Source organism: Dermacentor albipictus, chromosome 6 (assembly GCF_038994185.2).
Source record: "Dermacentor albipictus isolate Rhodes 1998 colony chromosome 6, USDA_Dalb.pri_finalv2, whole genome shotgun sequence".
Lineage (NCBI taxonomy): Eukaryota > Metazoa > Arthropoda > Arachnida > Ixodida > Ixodidae > Dermacentor > Dermacentor albipictus.
The window spans coordinates 63,790,975-63,804,502 of record NC_091826.1 but is presented as its reverse complement, the minus strand read 5'-3'; the positions used below and the strand labels follow the sequence as shown (position 1 = coordinate 63,804,502).

Sequence of the window (13,528 nt, the reverse complement as noted above, 5' to 3'; positions counted from 1 at the left end):
TGGCGGAGGCAGTCGTACGCGGAGCGGGTCACTACGCTGCGCTAGACAAATCTGATGAGGTCAACTATCTCATAAAGAATTTCATTAGTTCAAGTTCTAGGTATCATAAGCCAATATCGGCATGCCCACTCGTTCCCTAAAGTCGGGATTCCGAGTGGCGGTCATCTAGCGCTTAATAATTCCGCCGTAATTTACGTAGTTAGGTGCTCTCCATTCATCACGAATATCTGTCTCTGAAAATTTAATGCAGGCTTCCTGTCTGTACCATATTACACAGATAAATAAGCCCTACAATGAAGCACATTTAATAAAAAGCTGTTGCTTCTACCATATTAGTGTTTTCTTTTTTCCTGTTCTTTCTTTTCCTTCCCGTTCCCTTTTTTTTTTGCACGGCAATTATTGACGTATTCGATCAGAAGAGCCCGGGAGTTGGCGTACGCTTCAGAGAATGTGAGCTTGTCTGTCCAGAAAATAGCACGGAACGTTCCAAGTTCGCAGAATCACTTTATCTACAGGTTAGTGCACAGACATTAAGTGTTATTACTGATTACGAAATAAATTATGTAACCCGTAATTAATGCTGAGGCAGCTTTTATATGTCTTCTGCCTATATAAGAAAGAGGATCAGTCACATTTTCTAAACAAAGAGGTCATTACACAGTATGATATGCTACCATCGATTCATGGGTTACTATACAGACGGTAAACGCACATTTGCGGAAGTATATTCACCGATAAAGTACACTGAACTTCATTTAGATAATGACAAGTACTTTGAAATTCTAAAAGATGAAGAATAACGAAAAAGAAATCTGCAGTTTCAACCATTCAAAGAAAATAACGCTCGGAGACATTGCAAGGTGGTGCATCGTGCATGAAATGCCCTCCCGCAGACAATGGTTGCGCCAGCCTCCAGAAGTGTGGCATTTCTAATGCATTAAATGGAACTGAAGATGATTTTGTGTGGTCTGTCGGCAGCGAAAATGACACCTCGTTGGACTCCGATAGCCACTAGCCGCTAAGGTGAAGCAGTGTCCGTTTCTGTGTGCCTTAACATGTTTGATTATAACGTTTCAACACGGTACGCGTCGACTGAGGTTCCGTTACTTGATCTGCGCGGAAGAATCGACATGAAATTATTTTTTTATATATTTGGGCAGTAATATAACTGCGCGTTACAATCGGTGGCGTGGTAGAATCATGCAAATACGGTAGACAGTTTCACGCACGTGTGCAGTATAGTTGCGGGCAAATTACTGTGGCAATGATGAGCAAGCAACGCAGACAAAGCGTACGCATCTAAGCGAGCTCCTGAAGATAGTCCCACATTAATATTTTATATACCACAGCGAAATGAGATAAAGTACACCACTGAGATTAAAATTTGACTTATTAGAGGTACGAGCATCGAATGACACTCTTGTTTCTTGAGCAGCACTTCCGCTTCACCTCTGAAGAGGACCGGGGAGAAAATTGAAAATAAATCAGAAAAAAAATAGTACAGTACAAAAATCATATATTTCATTATGGACATGATATCAGAGCACAAGTGTAGTTACAAGGTGAGTTACTAAATTGCCTACAATAATTAGAATTAGAAATCCCTGAGACGACCGGGGACGAAATTCAATACAAATGAAGAAAAAAAGAAAAAAATAGCACAGTACAATATTCATGGGTTTCATTTTAGATATGATATCAGAGCATGAATTCAGTTACAAACTACGTCACTGAAGTGCCTGGAATAAAGAGCATTAATTAGAGATCACTGATTACCGCACACCAGAGCAGAGAATTGTCAACTTTAGAGAGCCGCCACATGCGCAAGACTTTGGCGAAGTTTCTGGAAACCCAGAAGTAGAAAGCGGAAGTAATGACGTCACTAATGACGTCACACACAAGAAGGTTAAAAACATTATGGGGTTTTACGTGCCAAAATCACTTTCTGATTATGAGGCATGCCGCAGTGGGGGACTCCGGAAATTTCGACCACATGGGGTTCTTTAACCCTTTACTGCACCTTGTTGCATTTACGCAACATTCTGATGAACGGCCTTAAAAACCGAAGCAAAGTCAGTTTCGAGCTTCGTGTACATGTTGTTGCATATCCGCAACATTGGTCTGTAAAACGCGGCACCTTGTGCTGAAATCTGTGCTAATTCTTTGCATCTTCTACCAAAACAAACGTGGCGGAGGCTGCGCGCGCCCAGGAGCAGTGATATAGGTAAGTTTTACAAATTGTAAATGTATTTCTCCATAAGACAAAGCGCAAAAAAAATTTTTACGCTATGCTCCACATCCTTCTGACTCTGTAGGTTCAAAAAATATTGTAATTTCGGAATAGTTTGTTCCTGGCGACAGAACGTTGCTATGTTGCACAAATGCAACAACGTGTACATGGTTTATTTTCTTCGGAATAATGAAATGGCTTCGAAACGCTGGTATGGCCTAGCAATGCCTGCTGATAGTGAAGGCAGTGACTATTCAATTAGTCACGACAGCCATGAGTGTAAGTCCGTTTCGATTCAGTATATGGACAAGATGTTCTCTGGTCAAATTTCCTTTTTTCTTTTCAAAAGTACGCTGTGCCTCCGCACGTTGCCGTGTCACGTCGTTACGGGCACAGCTTTACGTCTGTGCTTCGATGTTCTACATTTTGTCAATAACCCGAAAACACTGCATTGTTTCCTGGCTGGACGGGAATCTGCATGATGTACTGCACGAAGTGTGGGAACCACCTGTGCTGCACAAACATGTACAAGTGCTTCTTTTTGTTCCACACTAAATCATAGGTGCACCAATGATTGCCTTGTGCAAATAAGCATCTGAGTATGAATCGCACTAAATCTATCTTTTACTTTCAACTTCTTCTTTATTTGCACATTGTTGCAAATATGCAACATACCCTTTTCCTGCAAATTGAAACCACAGACATTCGCTAAAGTAACTTTCCATGGGAGTACAGGTACTATTATGCTTCCCTACAACGCCAGGAATAATATTTTGAGGAAACAAAAAATTGTGCAGTAAAGGGTTAACGTGCACCTAAATCTAAGTACACGAGTGTTTTCGCATTTCGCCCCCATCGAAATGGGGCCGCCGTGGCCGGTATTCAATCTCGCGACCTCGTGCTCAGGAACACACAAGAAGGTGGCATGATATTTAACTGGCTAATTAAGGAAAACAGTTGCTCTAAGCTGTTACCTAAGCTGGTCTAAGCTGGTACCTAAAGTTAGCCTAAAGAACACCAACGCCGAAGTTCGAGTGCCACTAAGAGACACTAAGTCGAAGATTGGGGTCACCTACTATTTTTTATTGCTTTTCTCTTCCGCCTTGAGGCAAATGTGAAACCGTCACACGTGGAAGATACGCTGATTCAGCACATATTCAAAAAAAGAAAGAAAGGCTGCTACTTCGCATAGCAACGCAGCAGCTCAGCAACCATAGCTTTCCCTTCAGTGTCACAGAGTTGTCCGGGAGTATAGGGATATGCGATGACGTCATCGAAAGTCGCCATGTTGTAGTGCAGCCCGCATGGCGGAAAGGTGCGCGTTATCTGGATCCGTTAATCTTCAGCCATCCCATGAAAGCGGTGAATATGACTACAAAATGACATACGTGACGTCATGCTAATACTCCCTCTGTCCAGAACAACGTTACATACTGTAGTACCTTTTGAACGCAAGAATTCGCAGGGAAACGTCAACGGATCTCGTATTTTCTTTTCCAGACGTTTCTTTCTATCCAATGGCTCTTTCTTCTTTTTTTACGCGTGTTTAGCATTCTACACAACACAGTAAACATTTGGAGGCAACCGAAGATCAAGCCTTGAAGATGCAGTAGGCTATGCCACTGTCGTCTCATCCTTGTGCCGCTTACACATGCTTAAACCCCTCGAAATAAAATTTTATGTGCGACGCCTTTCCGCTGTGTACACGCAGTTCAGAACACTCGCGTTAGAACATGCTGTTCGTCAAGTTGTGCGCCACGGTGAAGGAGGGGAGTTTTAAGGGCGACATGCGAAGATGAACGAAAACCCTGTTGGACTCCTTGTTCTTACTTTCGCTGCTTCTTTCTTTTTCTTTTTCTTCGCTGTGGAAACGGGAAACACGCGCTTCCTCGTGATGCACGAAATAAAACTAACCATGCGCAATAAATCCAAGCGAGCTATTCGTTTCCTTGGGGGCACGGACAGTCTATCATCCCTCGAAGAAGTGCAGACGGGGCCATTCTAGGGCCTCGTCCACTGCTCCGCCCACTCCAGACCATTCCAGGTCAAACAGGAATGCCCAAATTGGAAATCGTCAACTTTTTGAGAGGCAGCATAGGCGTCTGTGCCGCGCGGGTCCTACGGGACATTACAAATAAAAATACTGTTGAACTCGTATGGGTCCCTGCCCATTCGGGGAATCAAGGGAATAAGGAGGCGCACTGGGTAGCCCGAGGTCTAATCAACTGGGAGGTGTACCCCTCAGACTCGGATGCCATGGATGAGGCACCGGCGACATACTACGAGATAACAAACTACTACAAGCAAAAAAGGCGAATCTACCCGCCTCCAAACGCGAGCCTCACGCGAGCGCAATCCTCGATCCTGCGTCGAATCCAAACTAAGCCGTTCCCCAGCCCACACTGGCAGGCCATAATTACCAACGGAAAATGGAGCCCAATATGACAAAACTGCACAAATCAAACACTGGCTACCCAAAATCACATTCCTTGGGGGGGGCGAGGGCTTACCCCCTCCCAGGTCGCTCCTGCTAGCTCCCTCACAACATACGTGGAAGGAGCTGCTCAGAACGCCGGATGGAAAACTACAAAAAGCCCTCGTTGCCTGGGCCGAAAGGGTAGCTCCTCGTGAGGGGCCATCCTGGAACTCAGGCCTGCCAGATCATAACTGAGCAGAATCTCAATAAAGCTGTTACCGCCACCTGGCCACAGGCACTGCTGCACGCGTCCCCGAACGAAAGTGCCTTCGGCGGTCGCTTATTGACGGTATGGTAGCGTTTTCAGTTGATTATTGATTGAAGACGTAGTCGATTTTTGGCACGTAACAGGAGTAAAATCGCTCAGGAATAACTCTTATTCCCTTCTGAGAAGAGGTTGAAGGGCTACCATGTTGATCGCTTCGTAAAACATGGGCAGCATACCTGACACCTGCAGCCTTGATGTATATAACGCTGGGTCGTTGCGAACACGTGAAGTTTTCGAACGTGCTAAACGAATACGGCAGTTATGCGATTCGGTCAACAAATCAGTCGAGAGCATATTCGAAATGCTAGCCGTATATTTAGAATTTGATTGGAATAGTTCCCGGAGAACCGCAATTATCGTATGAATGATTGAAAAGCAAGAAAACTGGAACACTCAGACATTGACTCTCTCTCCGTGACAGCTCAGCTGGTGGAGCAGCAAACATAAGATGGTGCAACTTGAAGCGTTCTTGGCTTTTCTCGCTACCGCTGCAGAAGGAGCGGCAAATATGCACGCTTCTAAAGTGCTTGTCGACGGGAACCAAATTTATGTAATTACTTGCAATAGTCCCATCGCTTCACCTCCTTTGTAGAGTTTGCGAAGCAATTAAAATACATATACTTATGGTTGGCGCGTCAAAGCTGCGAAAGAACTTCAGCCCGCGCTGTTGTAACGGAAAGCGCGCGGCAAATATTTTGTTGTTATTGCTCGAACGGCTCTTTTTGAATTTTACTGCTTACGGAATCCGCCCGCACCGATACGTCGGAACGGTGCAGCCTGCGTCCAACAGGCTAGGCAAACAAGCACGAGCGCGACTGTCACAGTAAGGAAAGCGTAGGTACCAACCAGACCTCAGCGAAAATCTGCACATGCGTTAAGCTCGGGCGACTACATAATTAACACTTAAAAGGAAATTTTCACCTCCTTGTTGCCAAATCATTTCACGCATCCCAGTGCCGTTTGCGCAAACTCTAGTAAGGCAGTATGCATATTCGGGCAAACAAAGTGCATCAATATTCAGAACCCCGTTAAAAATTTCAAGACATGTCACTATGTCCGCTTGCCTAAATTAGCGCTAGTTCGTTGTTGTTGTTGTTGTTGTTGTAATCGTATTAATGAAGAAACAAGTCCTTTTGTATAAAGGTGAAAGCCGTGAGCACGCCCACGAAGGTTTATAAACGACTACAGAACGTAATGGTTGCGTCTTTCAGGTAGCGCCGTACTCTTGGACAGCCACCCGCCCCCACCATCGCGGCCCACACACACAGAATGGTATATGTAGTTCTCAATCTTGCGGGGTACATAAGTTCAGGGTGCTTATGCCACGGCCGGCACGGCCGACAGCACGTCTTTCCACAGTATAAAAGCGAAAGCGGTGAGCATGCCCCTGAAGATTTTTAAACGACTACAGAACGTAACCGCTGCGTCTTTGAGTTACCCCGTACTCTCGGACAGCACATACTGGTGTATACATTTCTCAATCCTGCGGAATACAAATGTTCAGGGTGCCTATGGTACGGCTGGCATGATCGGCAGCACGTCTTCCCACACCACGTGCTGCAAAGGGAAGTCGCGGGGAATTAAGAACCTCAATGCATTGCGCTCACATTAAAACGAGTAATAGTGCACGTGTTTCTACGGGGTGATCGTCTAAGTTTTCCATAACTTTAGGAATCGCCTGTGACAGATAGCATAATTCTTGTCCTTGAGCTGAGTTATCCGAGGAGGCGGACGTTACGAGCACAAGAAATGCAAACATATTCCACTAATTAATTTACTCTACGGCGCGTATAACAATTTACGAACTGTAGCCGGTGAGATCGCAAGATCTATCCACTTTAATCTCCAGGATGACATCACTTTCAAGATATTATTTCCAGAAGTGTAGTAAGAAATACAGGGTGATCATATTTTAAGTCTTACGTAATCTTTAAATATAGCCTGTTGCAGATAGCCTAATTCTAGTTCTTGAGCAGGATTATTCAGACAGGCGGAAATTACTTGCACAAAAAATCAAAGCTCACATGAAACTAATTCAGAACATCCACTAATAATATTTCCAATTTCTTACTTAACGGCACATATTGCAATTCACAAATTGTAGCCGGTGATACTGCATGACGTATCCACTAAGAATGAAATTCCAGATTGACGCGTTTTGAGATATGGACCATCAAACTTGCCGTCAATATGAAATGTTTTTCAACGGAACGCTCTCTTATGCATTCAAGCACAAAACTAACTGGAAGGCCCATGTATTTCGTTCCACATTTTGGGAAATTATATCTCAAAACTGGCGTCATCTTGGAATTTCATTTCAAGTGGATACGCCTTGTAAGCTCACTGGCTACAATTCGTAATTATTTCAGAAGTTAATTAGTGAATTTGTGTTCATTAATTTAATATGTGTTTCGATTTCTTGTTTAGCAATATCCGCCTCTTCGTATAATCCAGCTCAAGGACAAGAATGATGCTGTCCGCCACAGGCAATTTTTTAAAGATTCCATAAAACTTAAATATAATCACCCTGTACATGGGCGTGCCGTTTGCGTTTGCGGTTCAAAAGATAAAAGGTCATTTTGTTAAAAACGTAAATGAAACAACAGTTCATTTCTTCGGCGAGTTTGATAGCGTGTAGCTCCGAACTGGTGTCATTATGGAAATTCATTTCAAGTGCATACGCATTGCAATCTCACCGGCTACAATCCGTAAATTGCAATATATGCCGTAAAGTGAATAATTCACAATTATCGGTCTTTTTTTATTTAGTTGAATAGCTCGGATTTCTCGTGCACGTAATAAGCTGTTGTATGCTGTATGTGCGAGTGAAAGCACACGAGGGAAGCCGACGATCGCGGCTCAATCTGACGCGCACAAAAGAAGCAAGCGGCGAGCAAACGCGCCATCTTCCGTCGCGCGAAAGGCCGTGAAGGAGGGGGGGGGGGGATAAGATTAAGGGAGAGGGGGCTCCGGCAGCAACTGCGTATTTCGCGACCGGGGAGCAAGGGGAACTGACGATCGCTGCTCAACTCGCGTGCCATATATGGAGGAAAGCGGGTAGGCTGTGCGGGAGGGGTGCGGCCGGCTTCGACTCCGCCAACAAATGCGTGCCATATTGAACACGTGTGCGTACTTTGAACGGCCGCGCGCGGTGCCGTATCTTGAAAGGGATCTGCAGACGGCTCATACCTCTGTGCGCGCTGTGTATTCGCCGCTCTTCCGATGAAGCCGATAGACGGCACGAAGGTCACTTCACTCGCCGCTGTTGCCGCGCTCGCTCACACCAGCATTTTGACAGCGAGTGTAATGTGTTTATGTCTTCCTGAGCGCGCGGACACCAAGCTTGTTATTACAGTTAGTAAGCGAATGTTTCCAAGTTTATACGGCGGACAAAGCTACTATCATAACTTCGTAGAGCTGTCTAGCAATTTGCCATCGCAATCGATGCTTCGCCTGTCGGGAGAAACTGCGACTTTTTTTTTTTCTTCCTAGCCCAGCTACGCGGCTCAGAACAAATCGTGAATCCAAGCCAGCCAAGACAAAGCATGCATCGCGAGTCGGCACGTTTTTTCTGTCAAACTGAGTGTGTCACAGAAACCAGCAAGGCTCCGCGTTTTGAGCGAGCGCATTTAGATGCAGGGATGCGGAGCCTCATTGGTGAATAAGTAGAACCACGCAATCGATGTGCACATTTTGGGATACAGGTCCTGATTAGCACAATTACTGTGACCATATTCGGTACACAAGTATGTACCCCAAAATGCCGATATATATATATATATATATATATATATATATATATATATATATATATATATATATAGATCTAAGAGAGCGAAGTCAAGGAGATTAACTAGGCACACGTCCGGTTTGGTACCCTGCGCTGGGAGAGAGGGATGCAAGATACAGAAATGAAGAGAGGGGAAGAGAAAGGGCACTGGTTGCGCGCAAACGTCAACAAGCCAAGCTAGTGCATAAATACTCGCAGAGACTTGCCGACTCGAGGTTTTACAGGAAATCTCTAGTCGCTTTCTGCGCCAGCAAAGCGCACGGGCATGGTTCAACGATCTTGGATTACGAAAAGCCATGATGCCTAGTGAGTAAAGGCATGTCAGCACTAGAATCAAGGCGTACAGTACTTATAAGGCGCCTGGAACTAATGGTGACTGCAGAATAATGAAAAGCATGCGAAGAGCATGCAAAAAGCGTCACTCAGTGACTGCAGCAAAATGAAGACCTGCCGGTCTCGTGGTCTCTCCTTGGGAATTTCTCAAGAGCACACTGGGTGAAACAACATATCGAGGCTAAGTAGGCAAGTTGCAGAGGGAATCGTGAGTGGTCTCATTTCTTTCCTGGCAAGAAAGCGCACGGATATATAGCAGAATGGTGCCGCTATGTTCGCCCCTTTTTTAGGAGAGTGTTCAAAATATATACTATGCATGCCTGCTTCTACGTTTATGTCAATGAAAAAGTAAGAGTGATGTGCAGTCGAAGGGTCGTTGTTAAGGTATGCGCTGCAGCTCAAACAGATGACGTCAGACGTTAGAATATTGAATTTCCGCAAGACGGCCGCGTTGCAATTAACGCATTTGCGCACGCGCACTGCGATGACACGCCGGGTATTTGATTTCACTGCAAGCATGCCCTAAAGCCCTGCACACACTACGATTTCTTTCCGTTCTTTTGTGGCTCTGGCACGTCAAATTCGCTTCTCGGAAAACATTGGACTACGAATATCTTAAGGCTTTTGAGGGCTTTTACTAAATATGAAGTGATTTTTTGTTTGACAATATACTGATAATTTTATTATTTTCCTTTTGGAGGCCCTGAACCCGCCCATTGTATTTCAGTGAGGCCCGTACTGATACATAACAGTTACGGCAGCCAACCGAAACAACATCTGGTTAACCTCTCTGCCTTTGTGTGCATGCTTTCTTCTTTTACGGTTTGATTCAATCACTCATATATACGTCAGACACTACAGTAGCTCGACAACTCGCCCTTATTTGGTGTGCAGCTTCTGAGAATAACAGTATTATTCGACTATAGTAGTCCCTGTAGTCTCGAAAGCAGAGCCAACGTGAGTAAGACGCTTCAATGTAAACTCAATTGAAACAGACGAGACAGCATCCCTTATCTCTAGAACATAAGATAAATTTGTTCGCTAATTAATGTACCAGACGTTAATGAAAACGAAAACATAAACAATCATAAAATTCTATGTAGCGTGCTGCTTCAATCAAAGATAGCCCGCTATCATTGTCGAGCGCTATAACTAAACAAAGAGAAAAGGACGGAAAGGCAGAAAGGTTAACTATGGTCGCGCCTTGGTAGCTACCTTGCACATCGGAAAGAGAAAAGTAGCTATACAAAAATGTTAGTCAGCACATGCACATGGATGGATGGATGTATGGAATAACTTTAATGAAAGGTCCTGCGAGCTACGGAACGCAAGGTCCCATAGAGCGGGCTACTCCCACGTTGGGACCGGGAGTTGTAACTACCTGGCCGCATCGTGGGCTCACTATAACCGTTGAGGATCTCCCCGAGAGTCACAGGTGGTCGTATTGCCTAGTCGCCTTCAACAAGCGCAGTGGAGCTCTGTAGTGGCCAAACTCATGCACGGTGTCATCGGCCAACATGGCATCTTCGGCCAAAGAGCCGCCTTTCAAAAGTGGTCTGTCAAAAAAATGGATTAATATAGACTCTGACGTTTTACGCACCGGGAGTATGATCTAATTATGAGGCACAGCGCAGCAAGAGACTCGGGATTAATTCCGATCCCTTGAGGGTCGAACCAGTGACCTCGAGCTCAGCAGCGCAATGCCATAGCCACTAGGCCACCGTGGCGGGTAGCGGCTTTCACCTAAGCAATTGAGACTAGCAAGCAAAGAACCTCGTTGATCGTCGGATGACGTGCCGTGGCACAAAATGCGTCGTATAGTTTCCTGAAACCCGGAACAATTGCATGTATATTTAAGAAGAGGATGATTCGCAAAACAGACAAAGACGCTAGAACAAAGACGCGAACAAACGCTACATACCGTGCGTCTGTCGTCTCGCCCGCGTGTGCTGTGCGCATTGCCATTTCCTCGGCGTTATAAAACAACTAGCCCAACGACAAGTTTTATTGAACTACAGATATGCGTAACGCTGTTGGCCACTCGAGTGAGAAATGATTCAAATGAATGAGCTTCGTAAGGCCGACCACATGCAACGACACAAATTTTTTCGCGACCAAGGGGACCGGGTGGCAGGCGAAGTCTCAAGCGCAGATCGAGTGCATGCATGCACATATGCTGGTTAAACCCATTGACTTCCGCTGCCCAAAGGTGATGCAGCTAGCAGCTGAACAAAGCTACAGCGAAGCATCCATTCCCGACGGCGACAACCTGTTATCGAAGTTCCATGCTTCCAGCTGGCCACCACTCTTCGAATCATGGTGCGACGACGCAAGCTTAGCCGACCTACTAGCTGCTTCGCTTAGAAACGCCTTACAGCGCTGCTCAGTTACAATACGGCAGAGTGCGAAGCGTTAGGTCTTTTCACGATGGTATTTCTGTCTCACGCTAACGCCGAGCCGGCGGAGCAATGCCGGTGCAAGGTAAGGCCGGTGCTTTTACGGGACGACAAAAGAAGGCTAAAAATAATACTCACCAGTTAGGCTGCTTCTGAAGTGCTGCATAATCTCCTGGTGTGCCTGGCTCCTCGACCAGCAATGCGACCGTTCCAAGTCATAGAAACCGATGATAAAACCACAACACCAGCAAAATAACATCAGCGACCTGATAGCACACTATTTTGCATTTTGATGCCACTGAGATACATACGCCCAACGCGCACAAGGCGTTGTGCTGATGTTGATGCCCTTGTCGAAGTGACGCAATCGATTCGGTGACGTAATTCGATAGTTTTTGTTGGTCGGTCGTTCTGTCGGTCGGTCAGTCACCGCGATTTCGGTTTGGAAGCAGTCGGCTTCCGGGGGCGCCACCGCCTGTCAATCTACTTTCGGTTCGCTTAATGTTATGCGTGGGAGAATGGTCGCAATTTCGAGTGCGAATTGAATAGTTATTGCTCTTCGAATCGTACTCGAATCGAGAATTCACTATTGTAACGTGACGAATATTTATTACAGTTCGAACGTAGCTAATAACAACACTTTTAAGAGTCTCGAAGGAGAAGGTCTGATCACGAAACTGAGGACTTTTTCGAATGATTCTGCTGTAGGAGAGCAGCGATCGTTGAGCACAGGCACCCAGTTTGTGATAGAACGCACATGGCAGGTAGCTTCTCATCAATAATTTGCAGTCATGCAAAAAACATTTCTCGCTTCGAGGCAACCTATATCCTATAACAGCAGCTTGGGCTTGTTGGCTTTCCGTCCTGGTGTTAACAGCGCAGAACGTAGACGGGGACACGAGACGTGAAGGCGACAGCACTCGTGGGGCGTCTTCTCGTCTCCCGTGTGCGTTTCGCGCTGTATGCGAATTTTTTTTTTTTTGTATGCGAAATCTATATGCGAATTTCTTGCGTCTATTTAACCATTTTTCATTAATATCCTACCAGCCTCACCATATCTGCGTCTCTTTAAACGAATGTGCGGGGTTGTAGTATCCCACTTTTACACTTCAACGAACACACCACCCTATATGCGCATCACGTTGACGCGGTGCTTTCTTGTAGTTTTAGTAGAGAGTTTTAGTATAGCGTAAAACCCTTGCGTTAGCGTTAGCGTGCCACGCAACGCTAACGCATAGAAAGACTGCACTGCGCGGCACAAGGTAGTGTTTTAGAATAGCGGAACGGAGAAAAGCGTTAACGTTAACGCAAACAAATACAGCGCCATCTAGATGTAAAGACACAAAGTACTGGAAAGCCAAATCCACACGAACTGTCGAGCTTATCCAATGTCGAATCCGCAAGTGTGTCCCTAAGTCAAGCTTATCGAAAGCCACAATCGCTGCGTTAATTACGCATGTAGGTGTTTGGTTTGAGCGTTGTTTTGTCGAGAGTCGCGAAACATACCGATTAATCTTGGCATGCTGCGATCGAGTGTTCTGTGGGACCCATATTACGTGTCCTTTTTAAGTTGGGATGACATAGACACCCTCATGCTTCGGGAATGAGAGCGACCGCGCTGGTTCTACGTGTCCTAAAGATCCACTAAACGTCGAAGCTACATCGGAGGGGACGTTTCGCCGGCAATTTCTCTTCCAGAAAGCGGATTTCCCACTTCTTTGATTTTTTTGCAACGGACGCCCACCTTGACGTCCATCCGAATGGGTTCAAGGCGAAAACCTCCTTCACGAGGTTCATATCGTCGTCGTTGGTAAAACACACACGCATTGTGACCACAGCACCGACCACACTACTGTGTTTTGCCGCGGAAAACATGACATGCATCGGTTCCACATGCGGCTTCACACCAAGCGAACGAGCGAAATACACTTGGGCGCCATCTCGAGGCGGATACAGCAAACACTTTTAGCAAACCCATAGAGTTGTTCTACTAACTCTATGAGCAAACCCTCTCGTTAAGCCTACTGCGCCGCTA

At 45.6% G+C, this 13,528-nt stretch overlaps 1 protein-coding gene across 3 annotated transcripts in view; it reads right to left on the bottom strand.

The window, feature by feature from the left end:
* The window catches only part of LOC135912296 (venom serine carboxypeptidase-like), a 174,799-nt gene extending 162,966 nt beyond the window's left edge, over positions 1 to 11,833 (bottom strand). For all 3 annotated transcript variants that reach the window (XM_070540686.1, XM_070540685.1, XM_070540684.1), the window contains exon 1: positions 11,632 to 11,833. The gene's annotated coding sequence lies outside the window, so the exon portion shown is untranslated. The remainder of the gene's footprint in view (positions 1 to 11,631) is intronic.
* Between the last annotated feature and the right edge of the window lie 1,695 nt (positions 11,834 to 13,528).